The 14,985-nt window shown below is 32.6% G+C and overlaps 1 protein-coding gene across 2 annotated transcripts in view; it reads left to right on the forward strand.

The window, feature by feature from the left end:
- Positions 1-13,951: 13,951 nt before the first annotated feature.
- Positions 13,952-14,985, forward strand: part of LOC127790217 (uncharacterized) — a 34,116-nt gene continuing 33,082 nt past the window's right edge. Inside the window, exons 1-2 of one of the 2 annotated variants that reach the window (XM_052319541.1) lie at positions 13,952-14,219; positions 14,320-14,373. The gene's annotated coding sequence lies outside the window, so the exon portion shown is untranslated. The remainder of the gene's footprint in view (positions 14,220-14,319; positions 14,374-14,985) is intronic. The other variant, XM_052319540.1, reaches the window with a different exon arrangement.

Below are 14,985 nucleotides of genomic sequence, written 5' to 3' on the forward strand. Positions count from 1 at the left end.
TTAATACAATAGATATTAAAATATATAAATATGTTAAAGTCGGCCATGGAAGAAGTTGTGAAGATGTAGGGTAGAGGGATGGAAGGGTAATGTTGGAAATACTTGAGTTTGTGGAAAAATTGGTAATTGAGTTGGCCAATAAAATAAGCGACCACCAACTTATTTAGAAAAACTGGGGGTGTAACTTATTGAAAACATTGTTAAAACAATTTATAAGATTGTCGGCGATTAAATTCTTAAATTTTTAACTAACGAATAAGAAAATAAATTATACAGCATTTAAGCTGTTATAACAGCTTACAAACAGTCAAACCGTTAAGCCAAACACCCACTTCGAGAGGAAGAAGAAGAAATCTTTTGATAGGCCTTTTTATGAATTTATGAATTTTAAGCTAATTTTATTCCACCTTAAACTTAAAACTTAAACTGTGGCATGTGACATGTTTTTAACAAACGAGGTATAGCCTTAAAATCTGATAATGCTATCAATTAGTATGTTTTTTTTAGCAAACTGCTCATATAAAGACAACAACTTATGATGATGTTCAAAAAGTCTAAAAATCGGAATTCTCATAATAGTTTATCAATGATTAGTATTTTAAGGTGTTATTCTCTTGAGAAAATCAAAGATCAAAAATCAAAGATCACAAGTAAAATAGTCTCAGCAACACAATCAACGTTTTTCCGTTGAAATTCGCAATACTAACCATTCATAGTCTCAAAATTTACCCACTTCCATGGCACATAATTAATGAAGCAAAAGGAGACGAAGGAGAATGAGAGAACCACGGATAAAAACAAAAACTGAAAAAGGGAGGCTCAAAATTTTCATAACTTTTGGAAAGAGTAATCAAACTTCATTTTTTATTTTATTTTATTTTTTGTTTTAAAAAATTGGACGACAACAACACAAAAGACACAAAAAATGATGAGAATCCAAAAAGATAAAATCACTAAGATATTCTTGAAAAACAACTAATTTTGTTTAGCCATATGTCCCTATAGACAAGTAACACGGAGAGAGTATGGTGTCCTCTTGTCCGTCTCAAATTTGAAGGATAATCACCAATATTTAACTCTCAGATCTTCATATCGAAAAATCTAAACTTAGCATTTATCTCTATTTAATTAGATTGAGAAATAACCAAGTTCCGAAGGAATTAGAGGTAACTCTAAATATCTTCAGTCACCTCATTTTCAAAGAATTTGGGATTGATATTATCTCTGTCTAGTTCAACAAACTCTTTGCCAACTAGAAATGACCAAGCACGAAAGTGTCAAACTCTCTAAGAAAAATTAAATGGCCTATTTACGTGATTTATTCTAAACTTTTCGTCAATTTTCAATTTAATCTTGTTTTGAAAATTGTTTCAATTTAAGCTTAATACTTTAAGAATGGTTGCAATTGTATCCTGACTAGTTTTGATATGTGCCTCTCTCGATGCGGCAAGATGAGCTGGCATGCTGATATATTTTAATGCTAACTTATTAAGTCAACACATTCAAAACTCTAAAACCATGCCATTTGAAACCCAAAATCAACCTCTTTCTTTGCTAACTTATTAAGTCAACACATTCAAAACTCTAAAACAATGCCATTTGAAACCCAAAATCAACCTCTTTCTTTGCAAGGAATGGCGGTCTTCCTTCTACTCCTTCACCACAAGGTTTACTAGGCTGGAGTCGTAGCAACAATGCCACCAGGTCATCACCTACATGTATTCTCCCAATAGTATTCATGCTCATCCTTGGGACTTCATGGCCTTGGTCCAAAAGCTCACCCGGTTCTCCCAATAGAGCGACAACCTATGTTGCCCCAAACCCAACCCCAATGCTTCTTTTTTCCCTACAAAAAATTAGTGTTTTAGCAACGAAAAATTTCGTCGCTAAATTTTTTAGTAACGGATTTAGGGACGGATATATTTTCGTCGCTAAAAAGGACGTCACTAAAATTTAGTGACGGGTATTTTTTAGTGACGGAATGAACGATGGGGGTTGTACCCGTCGTTGATTAGCGACGGAATTAGTGACGGGGTTGACCCGTCGCTAAATTTGATTTATTTTATTTAATTTTTTTTATTTTTTAGCGACGGGGTCGATCTCATCGCTAAATTTGAATTATTTTATTTAAATTATTTTTTATTTTTTAGTGACGAGGCTGATCCCGTGGGTAAATTTTATTTTATTTTATTTTTTAGCGACGAGGTTCCGCTGCTAAATTTAATTTTTTTTTATTTTTTAGTGTTGACCCGTTGCTAAATTCAACCCCTAATTTCAAAATATAATACGCGTCAGGCCCCGCGACCTCCCCTATGTGCGCCACGTGGTTGTGCCTCTGCTCATCACATGGCAACGCTGGGATATTACTCCCCCAACTATTATTCGCAAACTTTCTACCGGATTCGAACCCCCAACCTCTCATAATCAAGTTTCGCGCACGAGCCAGCTGATCCGGAAGCCTTCTTGTTTATTTTTATACATAAAATATATTTATAGTATTCTCTTTCAAATATTTCAGAATTATATTTATACACCAAAATTTGTTAAACTTATTTAATAATATTAATTTTAATATTAATGTTAGTAAAGGGAAATGAATATTAATTTTAATTTTATCATTATTAATTCAAATAAAAATTTATTAATTATTATATTAGCAGTGAAAAATTATGTTTTATTTTAATTTTAATTTGTAATATATTTAAAAATTATTAATTTAATTTTTATTCATATTAATGTTAGTAAAAATTATTATGATATGTTTAAATATAAAATTTTTAATTTTTACTTAATTTTTTTTTATTTTTTTAGCGACGAGGTGACCCTGTCGCTATATTTTGATTTTTTCTATTTATTTATTATTATTTTTTAGATATGGGAGCACCCGTCGCTAAATTTAAATTTTTTTATTTAATTTTATTTATTTATTTTTTATTTTTCTAGCGATGGGATTGACCCGTCGCTAAATTTTAATTTATTTATTTGTTTATTTTTATTTTTAGATACGGGTTGACCCTGTCACTAAATTTTATTTTTTTTAATTATTTTTTTTTATTTTTTAGCGATAGGGTTGAACCCGTCGCTAAATTTTAATTAATTATTTTTTTTTATTTTTTAGTACGGGGTTTTGCCTGTCGTTAAATTTTATTTATTTTTTAACGTTGGGATTGGCCCGTCGTTAAATTTTAATTAATTTTTTTAATTTTTTAGCGACGGGACTTTGCTCGTCGTTAAATTTTAATTTTTTTATTTTTTATTTTTATTTTTTAGTGACGGGATTGGCCTCGTCGCTAAATTTTAATTAATTAATTATTTTTATTTTTTAGTGACTCGTTGACCCCGTCGTTAAATTTTAATTAATTAATTTTTTTTTTATTTTGTAGCAACGGGGTTTTGCCCGTTACTAAATTTTATTTATTTATTTTTTACTTTGTAGCGATGGGATTGGCCCCATCGCTAAATTTAATTTATTTATTTATTTTATTTTTATTTTTTAACGACGAGATTGGTCTTGTCACTAAATTTTAATTAATTATTTTTATTTTTTAGTGACGGGTTGACCTGTCCCTAAATTTTAATTAATTTATTTATATTTTTTTTATTTTGTAGTGCTGGGGTTTTGCTCGTCGCTAAATTTTATTTTTTTTATTTTTTATTTTTTAACGACGAGATTGGCCTCGTCACTAAATTTTAATTAATTAATTTTATTTTTTAGTGACAGGTTGACTCGTCGCTAAATTTTAATTAATTAATTTATTTTTTTTATTTTTGTAGCAACGGGCTTTACCCTTCACTAAATTTTATTTATTTTTTTTTTACTTTTTAACGACGAAATTGGTCTCGTCGCTAAATTTTATTTATTTATTTTTTACTTTTTAGCGACAGAAATGGCCTCGTCGCTAAATTTTTTTTTATTATTTTATTTTGATTTTTTAGCGACGTGATTGGCCCCGTCGCTAAATTTTAATTAATTAATTATTTATTTTTATTTTTATTTTTTAGTGACGGGTTGACCCTGTACCTAAATTTTAATTAATTTCTTTATTTTTTTTATTTTGTAGCGACGGGGTTTTGCCCGTCGCTAAATTTTATTTATTTTTTATTTTTTAGTGACGGGTTGATCCGTCGCTAAATTTTAATTAATTTATTTAGTTTTTTTATTTTGTAGAGACGGGGTTTTTGCTCGTCGCTAAATTTTATTTATTTATTTTTTACTTTTTAGCGACGAAATTGGCCCAGTCGCTAAATTTAATTTTTTATTTATTTTATTTTTATTTTTTAGTAACGGGATTGGCGTCGTCGCTAAATTTTAATTAATTATTTATTTATTTTTATTTTTTAGTGATAGGTTGACCCCGTCGTTAAATTTTAATTAATTAATTAATTATTTTTATTTTGTAGCATCGGGGTTTTGCCGGTCGCTAAATTTTATGTATTTTTTTTATTATATATTTTAGCGACGGGATTGGCTCCGTCGCTAAATTTTAATTAATTAATTAATTATTTTTATTTTTTAGTGACAGGTTGACCTCGTAGCTAAATTTTAATTAATTTATGTATTTTTTTATTTTGTAGAGACAGGTTTTTGCCCGTCGCTAAATTTTATTTATTTTTTATTTTTTAGCGACGAGATTGGCTCCATCGCTAAATTTTAATTAATTAATTAATTATTTTTATTTTTTAGTGACGGGTTGACCCTGTTGCTAAATTTTAATTAATTTATGTATTTTTTTATTTTGTAGAGACAGGGTTTTACCCATCGCTAAATTTTATTTTTTTTTTTTTTACTTTTTAGGGATGAAATTGGCCCCGTCGCTAAATTTAATTTTTTTATTTTTTTGATTTTTATTTTTAGCGACAGGATTAGCCCCGTCGCTAAATTTTAATTAATTAATTATTTATTTTTATTTTTTAGGGACGGGTTGTCCCCGTCGCTAAATTTAATTAATTTATTTTGTAGCGACATTGGCTTCGTAACTAAATTTTAATTAATTTATTTTTTTTAATATTTTAGCGACAGAGCTTTGCCCGTCGCTAAATTTAAATTCATTTATTTATTTATTTTTTATTTTTTATTTTTTAGCGATGGGATTGGCCCTGTCGCTCAATTTTAATTAATTAATTTTTTTTATTTTTTAGCGATAATGTTTTGCCCGTCACTAAATTTTATTTTTTATTTATTTATTTTTTAATTTTTAGCGATAGGATTGGCCTTGTCGCTAAATTTTATTATTTTAATTTAATTTTTTTTATTTTTTTGCGACGGGTTGAGCCCGTCGCTAAATTTGAATTATTTATTTAAGTTATTTATTTATTTACTTATTTTTTAGCGACGGGATTGGTCTCGTCGCTAAATTTTAATTTTTTTATTTAATATTTTTTATTTTTAGCGATGGGTTTGCCCCTTCGCTAAATTTTAATTAATTCATTTATTTTTTATTTTTTAGCGACGAGGTTTTGCCCGTTGCTAAATTTTATTTATTTTTTAATTTTAAGTGACGGGATTGGCCCCGTTGCTAATTTTTAATTTTTTTATTTAATTTTTTTTATTTTTTAGCGACGAGTTGAGCCTTTCGCTAAATTTGAATTATTTTATTAATTTTTTAATTTTTTTTATTTTTTAGCGACGGGGTTGGTCCTGTCGCTAAATTTTAATTTTTTTATTTAATATTTTTTATTTTTAGTGACGAAATTTTCGTCGCTAATTTAAAAAATTAGCGACGAAAATTCCGTTGCTAAAATACTTTTTTCTTGTAGTGTTTTTAGTACAACACGAATAAGAATCACAAGGCGGTTGTTGTCGCCACCATGGCTGACAACAATGACTCTTCATTGTCAGTGGTGACGGACGAGAACTATAGCTACACGATGGTCGAGGACGTGTAGATTAATTCATGTTTTTTTGGTAGCAACTCATCACCATCTGTCGATTTTTTATGCGTTGAATCCTTGTTTTAGGAACATTCCATTGTTCACTACAAATTCTTGTGATTTCTTGTGCGAGACAATAGCCCAACCATTTTACTATAATTACACATAATCCTTGCCATTGATGCCTAGCAATGAACCTCCATCTTGTTTGCTTCTTCTTCCACCTTGGAAGCCATGAACAAGTTTCTTGAGTTTCGAAAATTCTTTCAATTTTAGGTTTATCCTTGCAAAGACAGAGGTTGATTTTGGGCTTCAAATGGTGTTATTTAAGAGTTTTGAATGGGTTGTCCTAATGAATCAACATTAAGACACATTAAGTCGATCCAAAATAGTAACAACTTCAATTATAGGGCATTGGGCACGTTAAATTTCTGTGTTCATTTTAGAGTTTTGATGGTTTGATTGTGATATAGTTACAACTAATTCTAGGGCATTGGGTAATTATTTATAGACTTAAACTCATCTATAGATGTATATAAAAAAAATTATATCCTGATCAGAAGATGAGCCAAGAAAATAAATCTTCAATTGAGAAAAATCTCAATCACAATCGAATTTGACATCCTAATCATAGTCAAATTCGAAATTCCAATCACAGTTAAATTAAGAGTCCCAATCTTCAATTCCGAGTTACAATTATAACAAGTTCAACCTTAACATGAAATTCAAATATAGAATTATTCATAATTCTTTCTTCCAACAAAATCACGAAGAATTAATCTCCTTGACGAATACCAACCAAATTCGTATCATGGATAATACTAACCAAATTCGCACAACATTTACTACAATGGATATCTTTAGCCACACTCAAAATATATGCAACAAGATCAGTCTCAACATATCTTTATTGGCCTAATTGATGTTTTGCCTTTAATATGGTTTTGATGATGAAAAATAATTGTATTTTATTGATGCAATTATTTTGCTATTGGTTATTAATTTAGTGCTCCAAATTACTTTTATATGTTCTATTAAACACTAAAATAAAAATTAATTTCATCATGCAATACAATGCCAAAAATTTTGTGATAAATTTCTTGATGACATTTGGAATATTATGTTAAAAATGTTATATCAAAAAATCTTTTAAAAGAGCTTGATTTTAAAATAATACAGTCCTTTGCTTTAGTGATTTTGATCATTTGCTATAGTGATTTTACAAAACAGTAGACAGTTTTTTTTCGAAAATGCCTTTAGCAAATTGTCGACCATTTTGTTATTTTGAGTAAAATTGTCGACCGTTTTTCATAAACTGTCAACCGACAAAATCCTTGCATCAGCCATTGTCGACCGTTCTTCATCAAGTGCTGACCGATGTTTGAATTTGAATTAACTTGTCAACTGATTCTTTGAATTTGTTGACCGTTTGTATTTTAGTGATCTACGGATAGTTTTGCAAGCTCCGATGACTATAAACGACTAGTTTCTTTTAAAACTCTTGAGATGCCTATAAATACCATTCAAGAAAGCTCTTGAAAAATCAAGAAGCAAGAATAAATTCATTTTAGCTAACATTTGTATTTTTACTTCTCCATTCTACTTGTGCTTTCATTTTTCTCTCAAAAGACTTTGATTATCATTTGTATAATTTGTTCAAGCTTTTATATTTATATTTGAGAGACTATTATAATTGAAAGTTTCCACTCTTAGATATTCTCTTGTACATCATTTTTGTATTTCATAGCTTGTGAGCTAGAGGGCTTACTGGGTGTTGGTAGGATATTGTAATTCCTAGCAGTTTATACTAGAGGGCATACTTGTTAAGTAGGAGGTTGTATTTCCTAGCAAGATTGCTAAAAGACCTACTGGGTGTTGTAGAAGCGTTTGGTGAATTACTTTAAATCCTTAGTGAAGAACTAAGAGAATGGGTTATGCTTGATTTAGCTTAACCATTATATATTATCATGTCCCTCTCGCATTTATTTTTGTTGTGCTTCATTATTTTCTTATTTATTTTTCAAAACCTCTCAAAAAATTTTAAATTTTCCAAATACCTAATTCACCACTCTTTTGGGTTATGGTGTCATTGTAATACGATTTATAACATTAATGACTCCACATTGTAAATCTACCTATTGACTCCACTTTTATCTAAATTTATCTATCCCAAAATTGCACACATCTTAACCTATCATAATGAAAATCAAATATTCCGATCCAAAATGGAGTATCATACTTCGAGGTAGCCATTATGAAGATCAAATAACCCCAACTAATGCCAAATGATTGATAAATAAAACCCTAACAGACCAAGATAATGGATTTGGGCGAATTTGGGTTGGACAGATCTGGCGGGTCGAATTTGGTCTAATGGGTCAAATTTGGATTGACTAGATCTAAAGCGGGTCAGACCTTGGCAAGTTGGGTTTGGATTACATCTGGGCAAAAGCTCACAATAGCTTGAACTATCTTTAATGGCTAAATATTGAGGATGCCAAAAGTTGAATGCGACGAGGGATCTACAACGACGGCCGACATAGGGTAAGGAAGGCCGACGGTCATCTGTGATGTAAGAATGGTTGCTAAGAAACTGTCGGCAAGGGTAAGGTGAAGCAAATATGCGGCTAAAGAAGAACATAAACAACCTACTACGAGACGGATAGCTAGAGCAATCGACGACGAACCAACGGAAGGTTAGTGAAGGTAAAATGACGACGATAACTGAGGGTTGATCAGCACAGAGCAAAGTTGAAGGGCTGTAGATCGACAATCGTGGAGGTAGATAGCAGTCAAGGTAGTGAAGCAAGGCGACTGTCAGCGGTCGAACAAGCAAATACGTGCTAAAGGAAGACCAAAATAGATAAAGAAAGCCAAAAATCACGCAAATGGCGATGGAGGCGGTGTGGTTGACGGCGGCGGCATCGACTAGTGGTAGTAACGGCTACAACAACTAGGATAGTTGAAAATATGGTGCAGAAGTTGTAGATCTAACGACTGAGATCTGCCAATAACTGATGGTTTGATCCAACGGTTCTAATACTAGTTTATTATGATTTTGGATAAAAAAAAACAAATTACAATCAAATCATCAACCACACAAACGAACATAGAAATTGAACATGAAAAATCTAAATCGAAAAAAACCATGGGCAAAAAGAACAAAAATAACACTAAATTGATATTCGTACAACAAAAATGATATAACTCCAACTAATTCTAGGGCATTGGACATCTACTTAGAGACATAAATTCATATGCAAATGTACACAAAAAAATTATATCCTAATAAGAAGATGAGCTAAAAAGATAAATCTTCAATTGAGATAAATCTCAATTACAATTGAATTTGACATCTTAATCATAGTCAATTTCAAAATCTCAATTACAGTCAAATTAGGATTTTCAATTTTTAGATAAATTTGACTTTTGAGTCACAATTATAACATAAACAATTCTCAAAATAAGATTAAATTGAAAATTGATAAAATGTTCATGATAAATTAGGTGATTAGGCCGAATTCGAGCCTATCTCTATCTAGTTTGACAGGTTTTTCTCCAACTTAAGATGATCAAGTCTAGAATTTTAGAGATAATAATTGAGTATTTGTTCCGCTTTGTCTATATAAATGTATGGAACCCGTACAGGTAAATTATGAGATGTAGTGTTTATATACATTTATTGCTCATTTATATTGATTTCAGTGTCAAAGGTTATGCTGAATGAACTAACCTTGTCTTTGTTTACAAGTGTTTGGATTGAGACAAAGTTATGGTGATCAATCTCTTATTCCATCGTTAGAAAATAAAAAGGTGGATGTAACAGGTTGTTAACCAAATTTCTCATATCCAATATAATATTTTAGGTGCAGGACTTAAATACACACAAAATTCCATTTATATCCCACTTACATCTAGGGTTTGGTTTGGTAAAGTTGGGTTTAAAATGTCATTTATTTGAAATTTATTTAAAAAATATTATCTTTTGAAAAATTTTCAAAATGCCACATTTCTATCACTTACGCATTTTAAGTCTTAAAAAGCCATTGTCCACACCAATCATTTTTTATACTAGTGCTCCTTTTCTTTTTAATTGAAGAACCATTGGGTCTGACTAATGTTTTTCTTTAGAAGTCTAAAATTCTAAACATCAACGAGGTGGTATTTCGGTAATAATTTTAAAATATTATAAAGTGAGAATTATAATAAAATTAACAAAATATCGAGTTCAATCCCGCCCGACCTGTTTATTCTTCATTTGGCTATGCGATTTGATCGTTTATAAGCTATTTATTTATATTATAAGCTATCAAACTTATTTTGTTATGTGTCTAGGTGGTTTAAAGAGCTTAAAAGCTAAATGACTTCAAAGCTCTCATACTAGCTTTTTTCAAAAGCTGTCCAACTCTAGCTTTTTCAAAACGCTACCTTAGCTTATTTGAGTTGACTGAGTAAATGACGATTTTACCCTCATAACTTCAAGTTATTTCCAACCATACACCCATCTTCATTCTCTGCATCAATTGATCTCCCGCTGCCTGACCCATCTTTGATTGTTGTCGTTGCCCCAGCCCGTCACCATCGGCATCGCCCTAGTTCATCACCATTGACGTTTGCATCTTGCTGTCGTCTCAGCCTCAGCCATTTGCATCTCGTTGTCGCAATCGCCCCAGCCCCTCATCATCACCATTGTCGTTACCCTAGCAACTATCGCCATCGCTTGAGTTTCTGTAGTTTATATATATATTGTGTATATATATTAATCTGTAATATATTTGAAGGAGAAAAATAAAAGATGTATATATATTATATTAATATATTTTTTAATAATTATATATAATTTACAATATTTAATGATAAAATTTTATATTATTGAACAATCAACGCCATGTTTATTTTCATCTTTTTATCAAATTTTAATAACTTATCAATTTTTTCAAATTAAACACATAACTATTATCTGATAACTTAAAAATATATTTATTTAAATATATTATTAGCTTAAATACTATCAAACTTAAAAGTTTTACATCACTTAAAAACTAAAGAACTTAAAAGATGCAAATCAAAACGCTTAAGCCAAACTAAACTTTAGTCTTCTTCTCTGTAAGTTCATTTTAGGCTGGGAAGCATCTCATGGTGGATCAAAACGACACCGTCTGCCCCTCTCCTATAGATGGGGCGGCTCAAAGGTCTTTCTAGGTGTTTCGTTTGAGCAATCCAAAAACAATCTTCCTCCCTCGTACAAGAGCTGCTTGCGGACGAGCACAGGCCACAGTAATTCGACTTCGTAAGTCTCGCAATTGATCTCAACATCAAACAAAAAAGTTTTTTCCACTTTTCTCTTATAGTGTGTTTGATTGTACATATTTATCACAGAAAATATGTAATTATTATAATATTTTCTATGGAAACAATCAAACACTCTTAACTTTTCTATAAAAAAATGTATATGATACAAACATTTAAATTTTTTTTTCCATAAAATTCATTTTCTAAGGGGATGGGATAATTTTTATTTTCTAAGCAAATATTACATTGAATTAAATTCTAGGTAATACAATCAAACACACCCTTACATCAACTTATTTTGTGATTCATTTTCCGTTATTTTATGCATGACTAATGCTAGAGGTACGCCGTGGGCTACGCCCTCGGCTACCGAAACAATTTAAAAATAATTTTTACATTAGTTTTTGGATTTTGCAAGCCCAAGAAAGGTACCCGCCCGCCCAAAGTCATCTTCTCCATCTTCTCTCTCCCTACTACCCGCCCAAACCCAAAACCATCTTCTTTATCTTCTTCCTCACTCATTCAGTCTCTCTCTCTCTCTCTCTCTCTCTCTCACGCCCATTTTTACTCTCTCTCTTAAACCCACCACTCTCTCTCTTAAATCGTCGCCCCTCTTCACCCCACAACTGTTGTGAACATCGTCGTCGCCCCCCCTGATCACGAGCAGCGCTTGCTGTCTGTCGCCCCCTGCTACGAGCATCGCCTCGCCTGGTTGCCCCTACTACCGGCCGCAGATGGCTGTTGCCCCCCCACTGCCTTTGGGACCGCCATCGCCCTCTCTGCCAATGGCTCGCAGCGTATTGCCCCCGCCTGTCGTCGCCCCTCCCGCTCCCCCACCGTCGTAGCCCCCAGTAGGTCACCCCCACCCACTCGCAGCGCCTCGCCCCCACTCGTAATATTTAGCCTTTAAATTAATAAATTATTAAGCTGTTTCAATAAGTTATTTTTTCCTTCTCTTAGCTTATGCCAGAGATGGAACTTGGACGATTTTGTATTTTTGAAAAAATTAAGCCAATCTATTTTTTCAAGTTGTTGACAATGAATGAGATGCTAATTAGTGGCTGATGAATGGGTATGTGACTGCAGAAGTTGGATTTGAATTAGATTAAGAGAATAAAAATAATTTATTAATTATTTAGTTATTTTTCAAATTAAGTTTTGATTTTTTAGTTATTTGTATTTTTTGTTTTAAATTGAATAAACCAATTTGACAGAAATATATAGTTATTTTATAAATTAGTTTTGTTGCCGTAAAAAGCTATGAAAGAAATATAGACATTGATTTTTTTAAATTTTGATTACTCAACTTCAGTTCAATTTCACAATAAAATAATTTAATTTATGGTTAGACTTTTCGTGTTGATCACTGTTCAATTTGTCCAATAGTCATGCCTTTGATTGGCTTCTCTCGGTTTCAAGGCTAAGTCCTCAATATAGAGTATTGTTTTAGAACTTGCTCTACTTGTAAAAAACGAAGGCATAACTCGATCTCCTAATTAATTTTCAAATAATCAAATTAATTATTAAATTTGAAATTAAATGATTAATGAAGTATTTAAATCTCAAAATTTTACGTCTTTACAAAGATGTAACTATAGAACGAACTAAAATTATGCATGTAAATGGGTAGATGTTATTCTTTAGATAATTTGACCAATTGATGATATATATATATATATATTTTACAAAAAAAAAAAGCCCAAACTCCAATCTTCTCACACAAAATAATATTCAGACATTTTCGTTTTCTTTAACATTGTCTTTAATTTTTTTCTGATCACATTCATTAGTTGATAAATTTTATTCCCTAACCACATCATATAAACTGGATAGTTTATAAATTTAAACCCCAAACTCCTCACACAATTAAATAAATTATACTTTTTATAACTCAAAATAAATCATATTTTTTATTTTTCATTTTCACAGTCAACTCAAAAAAAAAAAAAAAAACAACAGAAGAAATAGAAAAATTAAAGCAAAAAAAAAAAGAAAAAGAAATGTAGGTGCGACTCGCTGGTTGGGGCGGATGGTGGTAGAAGGTCCGACGGGTGGGGGTAACCTGTTGGGGGTGCAACCGTGGTGTGGTGCGAGCGATGATAGGTAGCCGTCCAAGCCACCGTGTGGTGGGTGCGGGCGGTTGCTCGTGGCGAAGGGAGGGGCGAGGACAAGTGGGGGCGAGGCGCTGCGACCGACTGGCCAGGGGGGCGATGGCAGTTTGAGAGGCGGTGGGAGGGCGACAGCGATCCAACCAGGGGTGGGTTTGAGAAACAGAGAGTGCGGGAGAGAGAGATAGAGTGAATGAGTGAGGAAGAAGATGGAGAAGATAGTTTTGGGTTTGGACGGGTAGCAGAGGGAGAGAAGATCAAGAAGATGGCTTTGGGCGAGCAAGAACCTTTCTTGGCCTTGCAAAATTCAAAAAATAATATAAAAATTATTTTTAAATTGTTTCGGTAGCTGAGAGCGTAGTCCACAGCGTACCTCCAGCATTACTCTTTATGCATGCGGATCATGCTACATGTACATCATTTTTGTACATTTTGGGCTACACAAGGGGTATTATGATCAAAATACCCTGCGTCTCTCCATGAACCTCACGTGCCTCTATGCGCCTCATGAGGAGTTTTTTGTCATAATATCCCATTTTATAGTCTAAGATATACAAAATAGATATACCAATAGCATTTTTCTATGCATATATATGACTGACGGGCGGATGTAGCCCATGGGCAGGGTGGGCCGGACTTTTGAACTAAAAAAATATCCAAGCCCACCCCCAATCAGCGCCTGACCCCAAATCTATTGCCCCCCTCTGCAAACCCGTCTCTTCCAAACAACCCCTTCTGCAAGCCCTTCTCCCTCTCTCGCCCTCGCTGCCTCTCTCTCGCTCTCGCTCGCTCGCTCAGTCGTTCGCTCGCTCGCTCAGTCGTTCGCTCGCCCTCGCGCCCTCGCTCTCGCTCGGTAGCTGGGGAGGTCGCATCTGTGGCTCTCTTGCTCTCGCTGGGTCGCTCGCCTCTCTGCATTGCCATTGGGACACTTTGGTTCAATCTTTTGAGGTTTGGTTCAATCATTGGTGTTATGTTCTCTTCGGGTTCAATACCAGTGGCAAAAAATCTTTTGGTTCAATCTTTGGTGTTGTGTTCTTGTTCTTGGCAGGTAGGCAGTGGCCAGCGGGCATCCCTTCATACTCTAGAGACTAAGAGACTAGAGGTAAGTTAATTTATTTGATTATGTTCTATTTAATGTGTATTTCTATTTTGTTTTGGCGAATTTAACACCTATAATGAGTTTAGGAATTAGGACTTTAGGTTTAACAACTGCATTCGGCTTTTTGCTAATTGTTATTTGACTACTGCATTTAGTTAGGAATTGCCCTGGCTGGGATTGTTAATTGTGATTGAATATTTGAATTGTCTTGGCTGGGATTGTTAATTGTGATTGAATATTTGAATTGCCCTGGCTGGGATTTTGTTAACTGTGATTTGTTAATTGTGATATACGGGTCTATTAAAATGCAGAAATGAAATATTTTCCAATACTTCACTAAGAAAACCGATGATCAATCATCAAGTAACCCAAATGGTCCCCGCAATGCTCCTTCAAGTTCTGTATTACCATCCAAAATTAAAAAATCCAAGCCTCTAAATGAATGTACTATTGAACCATCTGAAAGTAAGGCCTCATATTATGAACATGATCCTGGACAGCAAATCCCAATATCACAATATCCATTAGAAAAACAATGAATTATATTAAATATGCATGTAAAGCTCGTGAAACTCTCATTTTTGTCTTTTTGTTTTTCTCCTATTGGCGAAGCTT

This window comes from Diospyros lotus, chromosome 14 (assembly GCF_014633365.1).
Source record: "Diospyros lotus cultivar Yz01 chromosome 14, ASM1463336v1, whole genome shotgun sequence".
NCBI lineage: Eukaryota > Viridiplantae > Streptophyta > Magnoliopsida > Ericales > Ebenaceae > Diospyros > Diospyros lotus.